The sequence below is a fragment of the Peromyscus californicus genome, unplaced genomic scaffold, assembly GCF_007827085.1.
Source record: "Peromyscus californicus insignis strain IS unplaced genomic scaffold, ASM782708v3 Scaffold_4__1_contigs__length_199733344, whole genome shotgun sequence".
NCBI lineage: Eukaryota > Metazoa > Chordata > Mammalia > Rodentia > Cricetidae > Peromyscus > Peromyscus californicus.
Window position 1 is genome coordinate 116,137,781 of NW_026294562.1, and position 22,739 is coordinate 116,160,519.

Genomic DNA, 22,739 nt, shown 5'->3' on the forward strand with positions numbered 1-22,739 from the left:
TCTTCTCTCCTACAATACATCCAAATCACTGTTTTCCCTTCCTCTGCTCCTCCTAGCTCCCCTCAACCTCCACTCTCTCCTAGAGACACTCAACCACCGTTTCCTCTTCAAAAATGAAAAGGCCTCCTGAACTGCAGATTTGAACTGCAGTTTTCACTCATTATAGAATCATTGCAGAAAATAGTTTCTCCTGGAAACAAGTTGATAGTAATAGCTATCACTGCAGTGTTTACCTTCAACCTGGAAAATCAGCACCTATCTTACAATGCATCTAGTTTTCATCACTCTTAATACATATAGCATCTTTCAGCAGGTATGTGACACTACAGTTATTAAACTTTACCCTAGTGACTAGATTTCATTCATGTATTTATTCATTCTTTCCCTTTTAAAAATATAATTAAAGTTTAAAAAGGTATCCAAAAAAAGCCCAAGAAAAGGTACAAGAATCAAAGACATCCTGGTTCAACCACTCTGAAATTCCACAAAAACACTAAACTGGGATCCATGAAATAAATGCAGAGGACCTGGCACTGATCCATTCAGGCCCTATATATTTTACCTAAGTCTCTACGAGTTCATATAGGCTTTTCTCATTTATTTAGGGCTGGGATTTTCAAGGTCTCCCACCTTCTGCATAATGTGTGGCTGTGTATCTCTGTACTTCCTCCCATCTGCTGCAGGAGAAAGCTTCTCTGATGACAGGTGAATAAAGAACTGATTCTTAAGTATAGCAAAATATCATTAGGAGTTATTTTATCACTATATTTTATTCTCTTCTTATATCTGTATTATTTAATTTTACCTTAGATCTGGTGGGCTATTTAGTCTTAGGGTCTTGATCATGCAAACATTGTAGGATTGCATTCCATCTTGTTGAATGGGACTCAGGCCAAATTAGTTATCAGTTGGTTACTCCCACAAGTTTTTTGACCATTGCCCTAACATATCCTCAGGCAGTAAACCATTGTATATAAAGGGTTTATAGCTTGCTTGGTGTTTGCATTTCTTTTTTGAAAGCTTGCTGTGTAGTTCCTTCACCTAAGACACTGGAACATAGAAAAGGCTCTTGTAGGAACTAGATTGATATCTCCATCTTCAAAGACTTATACAGTTGTTGCTTTCAGCAATGGAGCTTTGTTGTCATGTGTAAGAGGAAGCTATACTGCCAGCCATAGCTTGGGTTTTTTTCTGTATTCAATTTAACTCAACCTGGGTACTTAATGCTTCATTTGTTGAGAAGAGATGGGCATTTAGAACTCTGTGTAACCCAGTATTGGCAATTTCCTTTTGAAACTCTTCATTAATATACGTATTTGAGAAATTTTTAATTATATTATGTTTCTATACTACCCCTCAAATGGCCCTTGATTTTAAGTATTTCTCTGCATATTGTCTCCCATAGCCAGTTCTATCCTTGCTGTCCCCACTTGATCATCTTGTTCTAGCTTTTCACCAGCTTTTCACCTGGATCCATCCATGACTGACTATTCTCATACCTTTCCTAAGAAGATCTATCTATTCCTTCCAGTCCCTTATTCTATACATACTCTCTGTGGTTCTATCAGTTGTAGCTTGGTTATCAATAACATCTTAGCTTATTTCCACATGTAAGAAATACATGCCATTTTATTTCTTTCTGCTTCTAGGTTACCTCACTTGGGATGATTTCTTTTTTCTCATCCCATCCATTTGCAAGCAAATTTCATGATGTAGCTGTTGTGGATATCGTTCTGTATAAATAAAACACTGATTGGCCAGGCAGGAAGTATAGGCAGGACAAGGAGAGAGGAGAATTCTGGGAAGCAGAAGGCTGAGGGAGACACTGCCAGCTGCCACCATGGCAAGAAGCATGTAAAGATTCCGGTAAGCCATGAGCCACGTGGCAAGGTATAGATTTATAAAAATGGATTAATTTAAGATATTAGAACAGTTAGCAAGAAGCCTGCCATGGCCATACAGTTTGTAAGCAATATAAGTCTCTGTGTTTACTTGGTTGGGTCTGAGCAGCTGTGGGACTGGCGGGTGACAGAGATTTGTCCTGACTCTGGGCCAGGAAGGAAAATTCTAGCTACATGTAGCTATGTTAACAGCTACATGGTGTTAATGTACCACATTATCTTTATCCATTTTTCTCTTGATGAGAATCCATGTTGTTTTTTAATTTCTGACTATTATAAATTGAACAACAATGAATATAAGTGAACAAATGTCACAGTGGTAAGATGAAACATCCTTTGGATGTATGCCCAAGAACAGTTAAGCTGGATCTTGAAGTAGATTGACTGCCATCTTATGATAAATTGCTAAGATGATTTTCATAGTGTTGGTATTAATTTGTACTTCTACCAGTAATGTGTCTTCTTCTTACTTTACGTGCTTGCCAGCTCTGCTTTCACTGGTTTTATGGATCCTGGCCAATAGGAAAGCTGTGAGATGAAATCTCAGTATACTTTGGATTTGCATTTTGATGGTTGCTAAGGACTTTGAATATTTATTTGTTTCTTGGGCATTTGAGTTTCCCCTATTGATATTTTTCTGGTATGTCTGTACTCCATTTTGGGATTATTTGTTTTATTGATATGTATTTTCTTGACAACTTTAGAAATTTTGGATAATATTCTTCTATCTGATGTGTAGTTGAGGAAAATATTTTCTCACTGTGTATGCTGTTGCATTGTTTGAATGACAGTACCCTTTGCCATGCAGAAGCTTCTCAGGCAGACATATTGAAAAACAGCATTCAAGCAGGCACAGAACTTATTCATACAACAGACAGTAAAGATACTATGTTCTATTCTGCTCATTACTGCTCATATTTCCTGTTTGTCTGTAATAAGCTTTATCTACAAAGAACTGTTTTGGACACTTCGACATCAAAATTCATTTGGAATGTCTGATGTAATCCACATCAACTATTACAAATGGTAATCAGAGAATTGTTTTGATGAACTAAGCTTATTAGGAAATTTGCCCAAGAGGAATCTTATCTGGGAATGTTATGTCCAACGACATGTATCTAATCATAAGGAATAAGGAGGGGAAGGATAATCAGAAGTGAAATTATTACCCCTTAATTGTTATTTGGTAATAGAACCTCAGATGCAAAGCCCCAGGCTGAAGGGTGTTTAAGAATCCTCCAGAGGTGAACAGCAGACGGAAAGAAAAGTACTGAGAGAAGTACATACATTCCTTCACAGTAACTACAATAGTAAAAGGAAACTCATGTACGTGTTTATGCATAACTGACATAGGGCTTTCTCTCTGACTCTTCATGCTGCACTTTACTCAAGCTCTCATCTTAATTTCATGACAAAGAAGCTGTCGTTGATCTTTGTCTTCGTGGTTCTGAAGCATCCCTTCCTTTTCTGCAGTTTGACTGATCTTGTATGCTTTTGGAGAATATAAGACAAAAAAACCCCAAAGGAGATAAAAACGTTTATACAGAGAATAGATACTCAAAAAACAATTACTTCAATAGGAATCTTGATAAAGTGCCATGTTCATTTATTAATTTGTATTTATCATGGTAGATGATGCATTCGAGGGCTTCTGAGAGGTAGAACATTCTTTTTTTTTTTTTTTTTTTTTTGGTTTTTCGAGACAGGGTTTCTCTGTGTAGCTTTGTGCCTTTCCTGGAACTCACTTGGTAGCCCAGGCTGGCCTCGAACTCACAGAGATCCACCTGGCTCTGCCTCCCGAGTGCTGGTAGAACATTGTTCTATGTGTCTTCTATCCATTTTTTAATCCACCTTCTAGGACATAACCCAAATTTATTCCATGTTTGCTATAAGTTATTTCCATATTTCTGATAATTTAGGGGTTAGTTGGTTGGTTGTCTTTTTCAGATCAGAGATTCCAGACTGTAAGCTGAAGGAATGACCCAAGCTTTCTACTTTGCTTCTAGAGATAATCCTTTAATATGACAGTTCCCAACTGGGGTCATGTGATGTCCTTCACAAACATAGTACCAAGCACTGCTTTTAGTTTATTTCATAGAGGCTACAATAAAGTGTGTGTGGGTTTTTTTTTTTTTTTTTTTTTTTTGGTCTCCTACTGTTTCCTTCATCATCATAGAATGCCCAGTTCCTGCACAAAGGACCTTGATTTACCTGGCCTGACTTTTACTTAGATATATTAAAATGGTACTCAGATTTTGCTCAAGTAATCTATCTGTTATAATTTCACAACTATTGTGTTCTATGACAACTGCAGCTGAAATCAGACGTGGAATCACAGTATCTGTTCACTATGAGAATTTTGTGCCCTTCTTTCCTTTATATTCTGTTTCATATGCACAGCCATATTTTTGTTGAATAAACAATGTCAACTTTTTTTATTAAAGTTCTAGGTTAGAAACACATGGAGAATCCATCTAGCATACTCCTGCTGTGGGATGTTCTGTATGGCAAATGTGTTGCTGATTGGCCAATAAATAAATCACTGATTGGCCATTGGCTAGGCAGGAAGTATAGGCGGGACAAGGAGGAGAATAAAGCTGGGAAGTGGAAGGCTGAGTCATAGAGACACTGCCAGCCGCCACAATGACAAGCAGCATCTGAAGATGCCGGTAAGCCACAAGCCACGTGGCAAGGTATAGATTTATAGAAATGGATTAATTTAAGCTGTAAGAACAGTTAGCAAGAAGCCTGCCATGGCCATACAGTTTGTAACCAATATAAGTCTCTGTGTTTAATTGGTCAGGTCTGAGCGGCTGTGGGACTGGCAGGTGAGAGAGATTTGTCCTGACTGTGGATCAGACAGGAAAACTCTAGCTACAAATGGCGTCCAACGTGGTGGCAAGAGTTTCCACCTAAAAACTGAGAAAAAAGATTCTAAAATGGAGCTAAATACAGTTCCTAATTGTCTCTCTCAAATGAGCGGCAGCTGCCGGTTTGAGCTACTGGTGGGTTCCTAGCGTGTGTGCTCCATCTGCAGTATGGCAGGAATGAGGCCTCTGCAAGTGGCACATTAAGCTGCATGGTGGATTTAGCCTTTGCTAGTACAAACAAAAAAAGAGGTTTTTTGGGCTACACACTGCTTGGATAAAAGCATAGACCCACGATAGCTCCCAGAGCTGGTGGTAAATTACCACCGCCATGTTGGGAAGCTGAGGTGGGCGGAGCCAGCAGCCCACAGCTGCTGCAGTTTAAAGCAACAGATTCTCAATAAGACAGATTCAGATGTAATATTTTACAATGTGTGTAAAAGATACATAGGCTTGAAAGAGACAAAAAAGGTGATATATACAGTTATATAAACAAATACATAGTTTAAAAAATAAAGTATTTAAAGAGACAGTAAAATTAATATAAAAAATAAGCCACATGAAGATGAATATTACACAGAGAATCTGGATTGTGTTGTCTTTGGGATTTTTAACTGCAGAAAAACATTTGATCGTAAAAGATGTTGAGTTAAACCAATATGTATATTTTAAAGATACCGTGACTTCAAAATTTGAATATAAGGATGTGTTGCTTTGGAAAGGAGACTCTGCTTTTGTTCCCACAGAAGGCCAGAGGCTATGCATTTGTTCCAGATTAAGATACATCAGGTTTGACCAGCCAAGACCCCCTGAAAGGTCTCCGATGACACCATGGTCCAGATGATCCAACATCCACAATGGTTTGAAAGCAACTGGCTCAGACAATACAGCCTCATGGACTATTCCATAATCCTAAAATTTTCTTTGTGTCCCCATAAGATACAGTGCACCCCTCCAGCAGGAAGTAGTAAGAGAAGCTATGCCCAAATTCCCAAATTATATGTAATTTTACTTTGTTAAGGTTAAAACCTTCATTTTTGAAAAAAGGGGAAGTGTTGTGGGATGTTCTGTATGGCAAATATGTTGCTGATTGGTCAATAAATAAATCACTGATTGGTCATTGGCTAGACAGGAAGTATGGGCGGGACAAGGAGGAGAATAAAGCTGGGAAGTGGAAGGCTGAGTCAGAGAGACACTGCCAGCTGCCACGATGACAAGCAGTATGTGAAGATACCGGTAAGCCAGGAGCCATGTGGCAAGGTATAGATTTATAGAAATGGATTAATTTAATCTGTAAGAACAGTTAGCAAGAAGCCTGCCATGGCCATACAGTTTGTAAGCAATATAAGTCTCTGTGTTTAATTGGTCAGGTCTGAGCGGCTGTGGGACTGGCAGGTGAGAGAGATTTGTCCTGACTGTGGGCCAGGCAGGAAAACTCTAGCTACATACTCCAGTAGATAATTCATTATTTTGTTAGAATAGATGATGTCCCTGCAAGCAATGACTTCCTGTTTCCCTTTTAATGTATTATAGTAAAGGTGTTGCCTGTAGTGCCTGCTAACAGTTGAGAGAGGAGTACTAAGGTTACAAATTCACCCAAGTTTCCACAGGCTGAAGGTCATTTATTGATTTCAAATAGTCATGTCACATTTTTGCTGCATATGCTTTCATCTATTACATTTATTCCACATTTAAATCTCTTTCTCCTCTTCTAATAATATAAAATGATTTCATTCATTGTGAGGAGGACTGCACTATAGAATCTTTGATTTGTATATTTGGCCACAATTTTTCTTTATCAATGAGGTTACTGGTTGAGATTTCAGCTGAGGAAATTGTTACAATGTTTCTTGGAGTTTGAAGGGAAACTGTCAAAAATAACATTATAAATGTTTGGGTAAAAACATATTTCAAGATGTGGCATTGTATATGTGTGAAAATCATCACAGTGAAGTTTTCAGTTTTATATAAAGATTATGTTCAGTTATTAATACCATATCCTAGTTTGAAATTCAAAAGAGAGGAGAAAGTTTATGACTGTATTATATAATAGAGAAATCTCAGAAGAAATGAAAACCTACAGTAGAACTTAAGAAATTTCATTGATCACTGATTTTTTTTATCAAAAATATATTTAGGTTTGAAGGAAAATGTGGAAAGAAGGGCCAGTGATCACATAATAGGTATAAAAGCATTATTCATGGTAATATGAAACATGGAGAAGATGACCCAGACATTCAACTGATCAGATATAAATGGGGAAGTATGAAGGGGGATTTGAATAGAATTTGAATAAAAAATTTTCACAAATACCAATTTCATGTCTCCCACAATTCTGTGAATATCGACACATTACATGCAAGCTGTGCCCTGAAAGTCAAGTAATTTTTTTTTAACTCTTCTCATTCACTAACAAAATTCATCAGCTAATGAATCAGTATACCTCAGTGATGTTTTCTCCTGTTTTAAGATGATGAGAAATATATATCCAAACTTCTGACAGTTGAAATTTCAGGCTATTTCTACATCTATGCTTACATATTTACATGACACAAATGAGAGAGGTCCAGAAAAATGTTTGAATTTCTCCTAACTTATGAGTAAGAAAGGAAATGACAAGGCAAATGTTTCCTTCCTAGATTCCTTTGTTTACATTTTTACCAATACAAATTAATCTATTAGTATAGAAACAGATTCATGGAGGCATAAATGTCTCACTTGTACAAAAATGGTCCTGATCATTTCATTAAATTCCTTCATATACAGGTATATTCATTAAAGATTGGATTATTGTATATAAATTCCTATTTAGCCTTTTTTATTACATAGCAAACATGTTTCCAAATTAGTGTACATTTCTCTTCCTGTATTGTGACACAATAGCAGTGTATGTTTTATTGCTATTCCATATTATTTTATTTTCTCAACAATATTTGGATGATTCTATCATGATTAGAAACATATCACAGTTGATAAAGCAATTGAATTTATAGAAGTAAAATATTGGATTATTAATGCGCCTATATGGTGTTTTGTCTAATTAAATAAAGATATATTATCAGAACATTGTTAATAAAATATGACTTCCTGGAACATGGCCATGATGATTGAGAATCAGCAAAACTAAACACAAATCTTAAATACCTAATTTGTTTTGGTGGTTTGGTTTTGTTCCTGTTAAGACATATTTTATGGTCCACTCCTTTATAAGAATGAATGCAACATAGACATATGTGTGCATTCATAACCATAGTCAAGTTTAAAATATTTAGAAAAATTCTCCAGGAATCATGATAATGTGTCCTTCAGCTCTCATCTCTTTACCCCTTCATTCCTGCCTATTCCTAAATCTACATTCTATCCCATAGAGTTCCATTTGGGCTTTTCATATGAATGAGACAATCTGCATTTTTCCATTTTATGCCTTTTTACCTATATAATTTTTCCATTCCCATCTACATAACAGCACAGATCAAACATATATCCCCTGAATATTTTATTAAAAATACATTTTTCATACATTATATTCTGAATATGTTTTCCCTCTCTAACTCCTTTAAGATCCTCTGCATCTACCCTCCTATCTGACCTTACACCCTTGCTTACTTTGTTCAAAAGAGTCATGTAAATAATAGTTAAGAATAAAATAAAATAAAACAAAATCAAAATCAAAATAAGACATTATTAGACAAGCATAAGAGATAAAAAGAATGAGATACATAGAGATATCTATGATATACAAGAGATAATGAGACAAACACATTTGTACATACAGGCATCCCATAAAAACACAAAACTGGAAGGTGTAATATAAATTCAATGGATGTGAAGCTTAAAATAGTTTTTAAAGACCTGAGAAAATATAATGACATAACAAACTCCCAAAGATGCATTGAGTTTATTTTTTTTTTATTGGCCATCTACCTTATAGGGTTGTTCATGGTCCCAGTGAGGCTCTATTGGAGAGAACTAAATTTTTTATTGTAAATAAATATTTATAGGAGATACCTCCTGAATTCAGGATAAGAGCATTTGTCCACTTCTCCTATGAGCAAATGGACTTCATCTGGCACAGACCTTTACAGGTCTTGTACATGTTGCCACAGCCTCTGGGAGTTTTTATGTTCATCTGTCTTGTGCATAGAAAGTCTTGTGCATAGAAAATCTTGTTTCCTTTGTGTTTTCCATCTACTCTGATTCTTACAATCTTTCTACCTCCAATGCCATGGGATTCCTTAAACCCTGTGGGGGGTGGGGTGGATTTGATGGTGACACCACCTTTAGATCTGGTGCAAGGTATCTCACTCTTTGCACATTGACCAGCTATCTCTGTTGGTATTTATCTACATATCCTTGAGGTAGATACAATTCTGATGATGTCTAAGCAAGGAAAACTTCTATGACTACAGCAGAATGATGTCAGGAGTCATTTTATGGCTTTGTCCCTTTGTCAGAGCAGTAGTCTTTGGGTTTCCCCTAGGTCACTGTCCTATCTACTGTCAGGTTCTTGACCAGCATTTCTGTGTCAGACATGTATTTGGTCTCTTGGAATGGACCTAAACCAAATCATTTATTATTTGGTTACTCCCACCAGCTTTGTGCCACTGTTTCACTAGCACATCTTGCAGACAGTCCCCATTGTAGATGTTTATTTAGGTTTGTGTTTACCTTGCTTGTTTTTCAGAGAACTTTGAGTACTATGGGCAGTAGTTAGCAGACATAAACACTCTAGGTAGTCACCAGCTTGATTTCTTCATCTTCACTCAGCTTTATAGGTGTCATCTTCAGCCATAGGGCCTTATCCTCAGTTTATAGAAAGGAGCCTATAGCCTTTGGTAACAGGCTGTGTTTTGGATGGTCCCTATGGTGCCACTTTGGCTAACTATTCAATAAAATATAACCCATTTCTGGTACTGGAAGCTTCCTTTAGTGAGAAGAACTGTCTGTATTGTTGGGGATTGGGCTCAACTGTTATTTGTCAATTTCACTTAGATTACCTTCATAAATGTATATATTTTAGGAAGATTATACTATTTTAGATTTCTATACAGTGAACATGGGTAAGAAAATGTCTATATAGTAGGATGTAGAGTCCTTATGGTATATGCCCAAGAGTAGTATGGTGAAGATTTATGTAAACTAGACACAAGCTAAAGTCATCTAAGAAGAGGTAAACTCAGTTTAGACAATATCTCCATATTATTGTTTGTGGACTTGTCTGTGGGACATTTTCTTAATTGGTGATTGATGGGGGAGGGACTAGTCCATTGTGGGTTATGCCATCCATAGACTTGTGGTTCTGGGGCCTATAATAAAGCAGGCTGAGCACTACGAGAAAAAAAAAAAACAGTAACTAGCACTCCTCCATGGCATTTTCAATTGCTTCTTTTTTTCCAGGTTCTTGTTCTGTTTGAGTTCATGTGCTGACTTCCTTATATCATGAACAGGGATATGGAAGTATATGATAAATAAACTTTTTCCTCCCTAACTTGTTTTTTGGTCATAGTGTTTCCTTGTAGCATGAGAAATCCAACTACAACAGCTCAGATATCTGGATATTTAAGTAGACTATACTAAGCTTCCTAAGGAACTACTGCACTGATCTTCACAGTGCAGTACAAGTTTGCATTCCTATCAGCAAGGATGATTCTGCCATTAGTATGCATTCTTGCAGCATGAACTATTATTTGATTGATGTGTGTCATTCTGAATATAATTGGATAAAATTTCAAAGTAGCCAGGCGGTGGTGGCGCACGCCTTTAATCCCAGCACTCGGGAGGCAGAGCCAGGAGGATCTCTGTAAGTTCGAGGCCAGCCTGGGCTACCAAATGAGTCCCAGGAAAGGCGCAAAGCTACACAGAGAAACCCTGTCTCGAAAAACCAAAAAAAAAAAAAAATTTTCAAAGTATATTTGATTCAGAGTACCCTGGTGAGTAAGGATCTTTTTCCATTATCTAGCCTGCCACATTGTCCCAATGATGGTGTTGTTTGTCATACAATAACTTTTCAGTTTCATGAGGTCTCATTTACTTATTGTTGTTTTGGTACCTTTCCTATCAGTGCTCTGTTCAGAAAAACTTTTGCCATCATAATGAATTCAAAACCTTTTCAATTTTCTCTCTTAAGAGACCTAGCATATCTTGTCTTACATTGATATCTTATATCCACTTGGAGTTCAGTTTTGTGCCAGTTGATAGATATGGATGAATTTGTGTTCTTCTCCATGTAGCAATCCAGTTGCCTATCACCATTTTTTGAAGATGTTTTATCATTCCAACTGTTTATTTCTGGCCTCATTATCAAAATTTATATCTCCATAGGTGTGTGGACATACTCTGAGACTCAAATTCCACTCTCTTCATCAACATGTCTGCTTCTGTGCCCATATTATGCTGTTTTTATTACCTCAGCTATGTAGCACATTGTGAGACCAGAGTGATATTTCCAGTACTTTTTTCATTATTTAGTATTGTTTTAGCTATCCTGGGTAGTTCTGAGTTACATATGAAGATAAAAAGTCTCCTTTCAAGTTCTAAAGTACTTAATTTGTGCATTATATTATAGTCTATATTAGTTTTCTTATTAACATTTCACAGAAGAGTAATTGCGGTGCATGAATAGGAGAATTTTATGTTAGCAATGCACATCCATCTCCATTATAGAATGGCAAGGGCATAGACATTGTGGTATAACTTCAAGACTTTTTAAAGATATAATTGTAAGAAATAAAAGAATAAGACACTGCCAAAATAAATCTGATTCAAGCATGAGCATAACAAATTATGGGAAACATAAATGGTTAAATCAAGTCCATACCAGCATCACCGCCACAAGTTATGTCTAGTTATATGAATATGCATTTATTCATGAAACAATACAAAAATATGAATGAGGCAATATCTAAAACACTCATAAACAACACAATGAATTTACATGTTATTGTTAAATAAGATCAAACTGTAGAAAACTATATAAAACATTTATATTCAATTAAAATACCTTAAATGAAAGAGAGAATCTAAAGGAAACATATTACAGAGAACATATCAGGACAAATATGATGCAACTTGAACCCAGGGCCAGGACTGTAATACCAAGCTGAGCATATGGGTTGAAAGGCATTTGTATAGCATAAGGGTCCGTGTGAAGAGAGTGCAGCTCATTTCTAACTGGTAGCAGGTAGAGTTATATCAAATCTTATATCATTCAATACTGCACATCCTCAAATACAAAATTAAAATGAGAAAGTATGTGAAGGGAATGATGGGATACAAAAATTATTATGCTATTTGCATTACCTATGAATCTCTCAGTCTTTTCAGAGCTCTTGACTTAGACAGATTTAGCTACCTGTTCTTCATCCCTTTAAACAAAGTCATAGCACTGTCCAGGGCTACCTCATCATACATTATAGCAATCTAGATAGTATATAATACCCATTTATTTTCCACATATGTTAAATGTTAGAAGTATACAATGAAAGCATGAGCAGATTCAATGTTAGGCAGTACAAAATGTTCTAGTCCCTGAATGACATGCATACATTTCACAAAGTTTACAGAAAACGGGATGGATCTTTAAGAAACTTCAGAGTTACAGAATCAATCTCATTGGTATGAAATCTACCCACAAAAAATCACTTTGATATTCCTAATATTCTCCCACAGATTTCACACCCTCATACATAAAATAATAGGACTTTTGCCACCATAGAAGTGGGGCAAAAATAAAACTCAAGAAATCAGCATTATTCTTATATTGAGTGTGATTTAAAATTATCATGTTCAGAGCCTAAATTCTTATGATTAGTGTGCTCTGTTTTCAGATTGACACCTAAGAACATCCGCTTGATTTTCTCTCTACATTTTGCCATGGAGAAATCAATCGATAGGAATCCTCATTATTTTACCAAACATTTCTCTGCTAGTTAACATTCAATGTGACCTGGTGGATGATCAGAAGAAATCTGGTTTATCTGCAAAAAGAAGTGAAAATTTTCCTAACTACTACTGTAAAAATCAGAGAAAATATTTAATTGTACTTACAGGACCCATGTGGGTACTTCTTGCAATCTTTGGACCATTCCTATACATGTCTAGAACTCCACAGTTAAGTTGGTGTGAGTTGCTTTTAATGAAATACTCTCATTCCAGTTGAGTTTCTGAGTATCAAAAAGGTTAAAAGTCAGAGACTGGTTTTATATCTATTCTGTTACATCAAGAATAAATGCTCAGATACTTTCTACAGAAAACTTAACAACTTTTTTACAAGTAGACATGAAAGCCAGTAGAAATGTGGAACACTGTATGAGAAAACTTAGTTTATATGTAGTTTTCTTTATAACAAGAAGAAACTATATATGATTTTTTAAATGATGTGAAGAATTCATACTTACAAAAACCCCCAGTATTAGCTTGGTACACTTAGGTCTTGGACCAAGCATTATTTATTTCATCTTCTTCATATTGTGCTTATGTTCTATGTCTTTCAGCTCTACTATGGTCATTTTCAACCTCTCCTGAGTGTCCATGAGCAATTTCCTTATCTCTACCAGATGTCTCCCAAGGACACATCTCTACCACTAGCCATGGTTTACCGAATTGTCCATTTCAGATGGAACTGGGTGGGCATAATCATTTCGGGTGATGATCATGGAATTCATTTTCTTTCTGAACTGAGAGTGGAGATGCAAAGGAACATTGTCTGTTTAGCATTTGTGACTATTGTCACAAATGGTGTGGTATCATTCATTCAAATATCTGCTAAGTATTATAACCAGATCATGATGTAATCAGCCAAAGTTGTGATTGTTTATGGGGACAAAGACTCTACTCTGCAATTGAACTTTATACTATGGAAATCTTTAGAAAGTAGTAGAATCTGGGTCAGTATACCACAATTTGATAGGATCACAATTAAAGGGGGTTTCTTGCTTAACTCCTTCCATGGGACTCTCATTTATTCACATCAGATTTCTAGGATGTCTGGTTTTAAACAATTTATGCAGATAGTGCCCCCTTCAAATTATAGTAATGAAATATCATTTGCTAAACTATGGTGGACTTATTTTAAAGTGTTGATTGTCATCTTCTAATTGTAAGAAACTGAAGGACTGTTCTACTGAAAATACATTGAAATGGTTATATAGGCACTAGTTTGGAATGTCCATGAGTGATTCAAGTTATAACTTATACAATACTGTGTATGCTGTGGCTGATTCATTCCATGAGATGCTTCTGCAACATGTAGACATATGGTCAGAGAATGCTGGGAAAGGACTGAAATTTGACTCCTGGCAGGTTATTATTCTTGCATTGACGGGCATGCACACCATAGAGATGACATTCTTAAAGGGAACCAAGGATTCTAAAACCATACAAATTACAAACATTTCTTTCAGATGCATATATTGCTGTATTCTTTCATTACATGTTATGAAGATCGTGTTATAAATTATGATACAGGAGATACTGGCACACAAGTCAGCATTTTACAAGCTAAGTGAAGAAATCTTGTCCAGAATATTTCAAGCACACACATTGTAGCTAGAGTTTTCCTGCCTGGCCCACAGTCAGGACAAATCTCTCTCACCCGCCAGTCCCACAGCTGCTCAGACCCAACCAAGTAAACACAGAGATTTATATTGATTACAAACTGTATGGCCATAGCAGGCTTCTTGTTAACTGTTCTTATAGCTTAAATTAATCCATTTCCATAAATCTATACCTTGCCACATGGCTCCTGGCTTACAGGCATCTTCACATGCTGTTTGTCATGGCGGCAGCTGGCAGTGTCTCTGACTCAGCCTTCCACTTCCCAGAATTCTTCTCCTCCTTGTCCCGCCTATACTTCCTCCTGCCTGACTACTGGCCAATCAGTGTTTTATTTACTAACCAATCAGAGCAACACATTTGCAATACAGAACATCCCACAGCACTTCCCCTTTTCCTTTTTTTTCAAAAAGGAAGGTTTTAACCTTAACAAAGTAAAATTACATATAATTTGGGAATTTGGGCATAGCTTCTCTTATTATTTCCTGCTGGAAGGGGGCGCTTTATCTTATGGGGACACAAAGAAAATTTTAGGATTATGGAATAGTCCATGAGGCTGTATTGTCTGAGCCAGTTGCCTTTAAACCATTTTGGATGTTGGATCATCTGGCTCCCAGTGTGGTCTTGAACTCATAGATATCCTGCCTGCTAAGTGATAGGATTAAAGGCATGTACAAACATTGCATACCTTCTTTGTTTACTTATAATGGTTGTTGCCATTCCTCTGATCCCCAGGCAAGCTTTATTTATTAAAGCACAAATAAAATATCACCACATTTCAGCACAATTGAAATATCACCACAACATATTACAAAAGCAACTGAGCTGATCTAGTCAGAAAACAAGGTCAATGCTATGAGATCCAGGTAAGTAAATAAGCTGAAATGCATTAGTTTCAATGCAGGTATCATGTGAAGAGCCAAATACACATTGTTATAATCAATAACATATTACCTAAAATTATATAGTGTCTTGTGGATAAAGTACCTTATAATTCTGCATGGACTGGAAGAGAAAAATTGAAATTCATCATGATATGTGCATTACCTATTAAACCATTGGCTTTTCCAGAACTGCTAACAAAGATAAAGGTATATGAATTCTAACTCATCATGCATGTAATTTAGTCATGGCCTTGGCCAGTGATGCCTCTGCAGAAATATTATCACACCTTCAGTAACTGGGATAGCACATTCATTTTTGACATATAAAGTATGAGAATTCTAGGATTCCAAGATAAGGTCCACAACATATTATTATTCATTGATCTATATTCCTGACTATGAACTGTAATCAAGATATTCATAAGCTTCAGATTTACAGAATCCCATTGAGTGAATTCATCCAACAACACTATAAATCCTTATATTCTTCACAGTTTTCACATTCTTATTTAACACAGAAAAAGAACAGTGGGTCAAAAAACAAGCATTCAGCATAAACCCACATTGGGTGTGAGTTGACATTGTCCTGTTTGGACCCTAACATCTAATGAACACTGTTCCTCTCTTTTCAGGGTGACACCTAAGAATACCAACTTGATTTTCATTCTTTATTTTGCTATTGAAGAAATCAAAAGAAATTCTTCTATTTCACTCAAACATTTCCAGGCTAGTATAGGTCAAATGTAAGCTGATTGCTCACCGGAGTAAAATAGCTTACCCTCCAAAAGAGATTAATATTTTTCTAACTTTACTGTACAAATGAGAGAATATATTTAACTCTATATGTGTTCAACATCATCCATGTTTAGTCCAATTCTGTACATCTCCAGAACTCCAGAGGTGAGGTAGTGTGATTTGGTTGAATGAAACACTTGTCTCCTCATGATTACTTTCTGAGTGACAAATGAGATTGAAAGGCAGAGACTGTTTTGTCTGCTCTGATCTAGAGTCCAAAATACAAACACTTTCCAGGTATTATTTTTTATTTCTTAAAGCTTTCCTATGGGTCACTTTGTCCTCTCGAACGTGATCATGAATGCTTTCTTAATTTGTGACAGATAGCTCTGAATGAGATATCTATAGCCATTGCCATGGTGCCTTTTGTGGTTCATTTCAAATGCAACAAGGAGAGAGTGACCATTTCAAATGATGACCTGGGATTTCAATTTCTCTCCAAATATAGACAAGAATTTCAAACACATGCCATCTGTTGAGCTTCTGTGAGTATTATCGTAAATGGCTTATCATTCTTTAAGAGAGTTGAAATACATTATAATCAGATCATGATGTCACAAGCAAAAACTGTTATCATTTATAGGAACAAATTTGCTCAAATACAACTGAACATTAGACTATGGCAGTTTGTAGACATTCAGAGAATCAGGGTCACTAGTTCACAATTTGATGTAATTACAAATTTAGGATGAATTTCTCATCAACACCTTCCATGGTCTGTTACTTTTCCACACTATAATTCTGAGCTCTCAAGATTTAAACAATTTGTGCAGGCAATGCACTCTTTAATCAGCAGTAAATTTACTTCTCTTGCCAGATTATGATGCATTTAAATTTTTGTCAACATTTAATTGTACAAAATTTATGACTTCTTCTAGTAAAAATCCACTGGAGTGGTTAGCCGTCAGATGTTTAGAAGGGTCCTGAGTGATGTAAGTTACAATTTATAAAATTCAGTGTATGCTGTGACCCTTGAAATCCATGAGATGCTTCTGCAACAAGTAGACACAACTCTGGGAAAGGACTAGTATTTTCTGAAAGCCACTTACCTTCCATTTAATTAATGCATATCATAGACATGATTTTCATAAAGGGTACTGCAAGTTTCAAAACAATCATTTGAGAAACCTTACTACCAATTGCATGGATATATGTATCCTTTCCTTGTATACAACAAAATCTGTTAAATTTTGTGATTATGTTCAAGGCAACCCTGTCATATATGGTAGCATTTCAGAGACTGAGCCAATAATATTTCACAGACTATAGCCCTCATATACATCTTGTGTTTTTAATATTGGAAATAACACTTGGTCTTTCATCATAAAATTCTTTAAATAAATATTTTCATACACTGTATTTTTGTTTTGATTCACACAAAATTCTTGTGACAGCAAGAGAAATATGTTGTTTAATGGCTGGTGATCAATGTTATAAAGAGATCCCAAACAAAAAAATTATTCTGCCATTATGGACATGTCAAAGATCTCAAATAATTAGCTGATAATTTGGTAACATCAAAGGAAGAAAGCAAGAAACAGGCAGAGATTTTCTCACTAATCTCCAGACAACACAATCTGGTGTACATGTCTTAGATCATAAACTCCAGTTCTAAAGCATAGTGATATGTTCCCTCTACATGTACTGTCTTTTCTTCAGAAAGAACGAGTGCCTCTAACTAAGCTACACTTGGAGACAGATTAATGTAATCAGAGAAAAACACAATCTTCCTATTTTCTATCTTAATGTGAAAGAATATTTCAAACAAAAATGACACATGTATTTTAGGAGGACCCTATTCTGAATAACACACAATTTATAAACCCTGCTGATGACCAAGTAACACTGAATCAGAAAGAAACTCTGGATAAAGTATGATATTCAGTAAATTATGGATTTTTTTTTTTACTTTTGAAGTTCAAATGAAAATAGGAAAGTTTTCTCAATATTTCCTACATGATCAACAATTGTTTATGTCTGAAAAAATAATATGCAGGGCCACAGACATTCAACAGGTTTGTTGTACTTAACTCAAACACTCTTTGTACAAACATTGTAAGTACACCATGGGATTGGATTGTCTTTTCTCATGTGAAGGGACATTTCCACATTTAGTCATTTATTAATTTTCTGTCCACCTTTCTAGATTTTATTCCTGGAAATACTTATCTTCTCACAGTGTTTTATAATAAATAAGTGTGTGTACATATAAACACACATATATGTTTTGCAATATATAAATCATAGTCCATTTATACTATATATCAAATGATACAATGAAATGTTAGTTTTTCATTTCATGCATGTGCATAAAAATAGGTTTTGCAGTGTTCTAATTCTCTGTAACTATTGGCAGATAGGCAAATATTTTGTTACTAATACATGTGTGATAGTCCTCAGACTGTAACTTCAGTATGCAATACACCTTACAGATCTGGTTTCAGAAAATCTCCACAGGAGGGAAGAGATGTCTGTTTTTTGTTTGTTTGTTTGTTTTGTCTTTTTTGTAACTTCCTGCACAGAGAATGAAATTTATAATATGACAGGTAAGATTATGCCTTGCAAAAGTTTTTCTGGTTAACTAATTTCTCCCATTTTAAATGGTTCTCAAGGAGATGTTTTGGAGAACTGAAAAGTTAAATCTCATCATTAAATTAAAGGAATTAATAATACTGTCCCATGAAGTAAGACACTGATGTATCTTGCACTATGTTTTTGACATGTTTTTCTAGATTCATTGCACATAATAATGTCCTAGAATACAAATATAACTGTAGTGTATACATTCAGCCTGGAATTCAGCACTTTCTACCTTTCAGCTTTCCAAACAGAATGGAGATTTACATTCTTATTTTCCCAGTGTCCTATGAGCTTTGTGACATTATAAATGCTCAGTTATACTGCATCCAGTTTGAAAATCATGTGTTTTACAATGTGTTCAGTCGTGGATCATGCTGTAACTTGGTAGGTTTACTTTTCAGTTGTACTTCAATTAGCACTGAATGTGGAAGCCAACATACAGAGCTCTGAATTAAAGTTTTGTTATATATAATGTTGGAAAAAAAGTATCTACAGAGACCTTGGAAATTCAATATCTGCTGTTATCTTCATTGTATACCAAGGGTTAAATGGAACCTGTGAATGTGAAGTAGGTGCTATTGTATCAAACTACCGAAAGACAGAAAGATTTGTTCTTGGAATAAGGAGAGTGAAAATTAAAAACCCATAGTTGCATTTAATCTCCAGATCAGCAAGTAACTGTGTACTTAAGACTTGAAAGTGAAGAATGCGGAGATGGGTGGAGAGTTCAAATACAGAAAGTTTTCATTGAAATTCCAATTATTTCTGATTAGGAATCATAGTGAATATTGTAAGTGTATATCTCATTTTGAAGGAGTGTTGTATAGCATGTTGTAATAAAAATTGAGGATCTTTAGATGATGCTATGACAGGATTATTAAATGAAAATTAAGAGTGTCAATTTTATATACTGGATGATTTTAGGTTATACTGGCTCCCTTTTTTGCTTTCCAAAAAGCTTGAAAATATAACTTGTTCATAATGTCTAACAATTAGCAAATGGTTAGAAAAATGTTAAATGTCTTTAATTCCAGTAATCAAAAGTTTAGATAATACTTGCTTCATCACTTTGCAGTCTCTTATATTAACACACAATTTAGAAAACTATTTCTATTATGGTGAAAATAACCATTTTTACATGTGGAAGGAAGTTCCTTTCCCCATCAAGTGTTAGGTGTAATGTATATAGGCTTGAAAAATGAAAAATTGTCATGTGCATGATGTTTTCTCAACAAATCCTACTGCCTAAAAATTAGTGTTCTCCTTGCTCTACATCCTCTCTGGAATCATCTGTCACTTATGTTTTTGATCTTAGCCTTTCTGACAGGTTTAAGATATAATCTTGGTGTTGTTTTATTTGTATTTCTCTGATGCCTAAAGGTACTGAACATATCTTTAAGGGTTTCTCAAACATTTTAGATTCATCTGCTGAGAATTCTCTACTTACATCTGTACCCCATTTTGAATTGGATTATTTTCTTTTTTGATGTCTAATTAATTGATTTCTTTATAGATTTTGGAAATCAACTATCTGTCAGATGTGGGGTTGGTGAAGAACTTTTTCCTTCTGTAGAATGACCTTTTGTTCTTTTGATGGTGTCCTTTGCCTTACTGAAGCCCATCAGTTTCCTGAGGCCCTATTTATTAATTGTCTGTGCTCTTAGTGTTCTACTCAGGAATTTGTTTCCTATTCCAATGTGTTCAAAGCTATTCCCTACTTTCTCTTCTGTAATGTCCAGTGTATCTGGTTTTATACTGAGATCTTTGATCCACTTCAAATTGAGTTTTGGGCAGGGTGATAGATGTGGATCTATTTGCATTCTTCTGCTTACCAGTATCCAGCTAGACCAGCATTGTTTGTTGAAAATGCTTTTTTTCTTTCAGTTGTATAATTCTTCTTTGTCAAAAATCGGGTGTCCAAGTGGGTGGATTTACATTTGGGTCTCTGATTCAATTTCATAGATCCACCTTTATGTTTTTACACCAATACCATGTGCATTTTATTACTGTAGCTTTGTGGAAGAACTTGCAATCAGTTTTTGTGACATGTATGTACACACCCTCACTGCCATTGGGAGTGTAAATTTGTACAGCCACTTCTAAATCAATATGGCAGTTTTTCAGAAAATTGGCAAAAGATCTACCTCAAGACTCAGGTATACCTTTGTTGGGCATGTATCAATAGGGTGCCTATTCTTACCACAAGGATACTTGTTCAACTATGTTCATAGCAGCTTTGTTCTTAATAGCCAGAACTTGGAAACAAACTAGATGTTTCTCAGACAAAGAATGGATAAAAAAAACCTGTGGCACATTTACAAAATGGAGTATTACTCAGCTGTTAAGAACAATGGAATCATGAAATTTACAGACAAATAGCTTGAATTAAAAAAAAAATCCTGGATGTTCTTTTAATGTTAATTGATAGTATTAATTTAAAAAAAACAAAATTACAACAACAACAACAACAAAAATCCTGAGCCAGATATTGGGGTGAAAGCCTAAAGATTAGAGAAGTAGAGCAAAGCACAGTGAAAACCTCTTACCTACCAACTCCTCAGCCTAAAAGAGTTCAGCCAATAGGCCTCCAGTCAAATGGGCTTCCTTAGCCAAAAAGACGTCTAGCTAAAAGGAACACTTCTGCTGAAAAGCCTTTAGTTTCTGTCTCCTTATGCCTTATATGTCTTTCTCTATCTAGCCATCACTTCCTGGAATTAAAGGTCTGTGTGCTTCCCAGTACTGGGATTAAAGGTGTGTGCCATCACTGCCTGGCTCTGTGTTCTCTTCAAGACTGAATCAATCTCATGTAGTCCAGGGTGGCTTTGAACTCACAGACATTGAGATGAATCTCTGCCTCCCAAGTACAAGGATTGAAGTTGTGTCACTACTGTCTGTTCTCTATGTTTAATCTAGGGGCCTGGTCTGTCCTCTGGTCTCAGGCTAAGTTTATTAAGGTACACAATATATCACCACATTTCTCCTATTTTGTCTAACAAAAGAAGGTGATAGCTAATATAAGAAACACATAAGTATATACAATATATATAGTCAAGAATTACAATATTAATGTCCACTCCGTTAACATTTGACAGATTAAGAAAAACACTCCATTGTCTATCATACTTTGTTAAGTCCAAAGTGTTGTTGCAAACAAGCAAATTCAAAGAAATGTGAGAATTAACAGAAACAGCTGGCTGCCTGGACAGTCACACAAGATTCCTCTGCAATGTTAGTGCATCCATCTTTGTCCTACAGGCCTGGCATATACGACAGACTTATCTGTAAAGCAGAATATTCTGAAGGACCTTCTTCCCTTATGTGGGCAAGGATTAGAAGTTATTTCTTTTGTGTACAGCTTGTCTGTTTTGAAGAGCATACCATTAGCAGTTGAGGCAAGGGCATTTTCTTTTTTTTTTTTCTTTTTTCTATTATTATTAAGAAATTTTCTATTCATTTTACATACCTATCCCAGATTCTCTCTCTTCCCTCCTCCCTCCCCTCATCCTTCCCTTCCAACCCATCCTCTATTTCCACCTCCTTCAAGGTGAGGCTTCCCATGAGGAGTCAGCAGAGCATGGTACATTCAGTTAGGCAGGTCCAAGTTTCTCTTCCTCCATCAAGGCTGTGTAAGCTATCCCACCATTGGTACTGGACTCCACAAATCCCAATAATGTACCAGGGACAGATCCTGATCCCACTGCCAGAGGGCCCCTTTAAGCAAGTCAAGCTATACAACTGTCTTGCCTATGCAGAGGCTCTAGTCCACGTCCATGGAGGCTCCACAGCTATTAGTTCACAGTTCATGAGTTCCCACTAGTTGGGTTTGGTTGTCTCTGTACATTTCCCTATTGTAATCTTGATGTCCCTTGCTCATTGAATCCCTCTTTTCTCTCTTCAACTGGACTTCTGGAGCTAAGTCTGTTGCTTGGCTATGGATCTCTGCATCTGCTTTCATCAGTTACTAGATGAAGGCTCTATGATTACAGTTACCTTATTTATCAATCTGATTCACAGGGTAGGTCAATTCAGGCACCCTCTCCACTATTGCTAGTAGTCTAAACTGGAGTCATCCTTGTGAAATCCTAGAATCTTCCCTAGCACCCAGTTTCTCCCTATCTCTATGATGTCTCCCTCTGTCATGGTATCTCTTCTCTTGCTCT

At 35.9% G+C, this 22,739-nt stretch overlaps 1 pseudogene; it reads left to right on the plus strand.

Moving 5' to 3' along the window:
• Positions 1-3,309: 3,309 nt before the first annotated feature.
• LOC128123942 (vomeronasal type-2 receptor 116-like) lies at positions 3,310-20,152 on the plus strand (annotated as a pseudogene).
• The last annotated feature ends 2,587 nt before the right edge of the window (positions 20,153-22,739 follow it).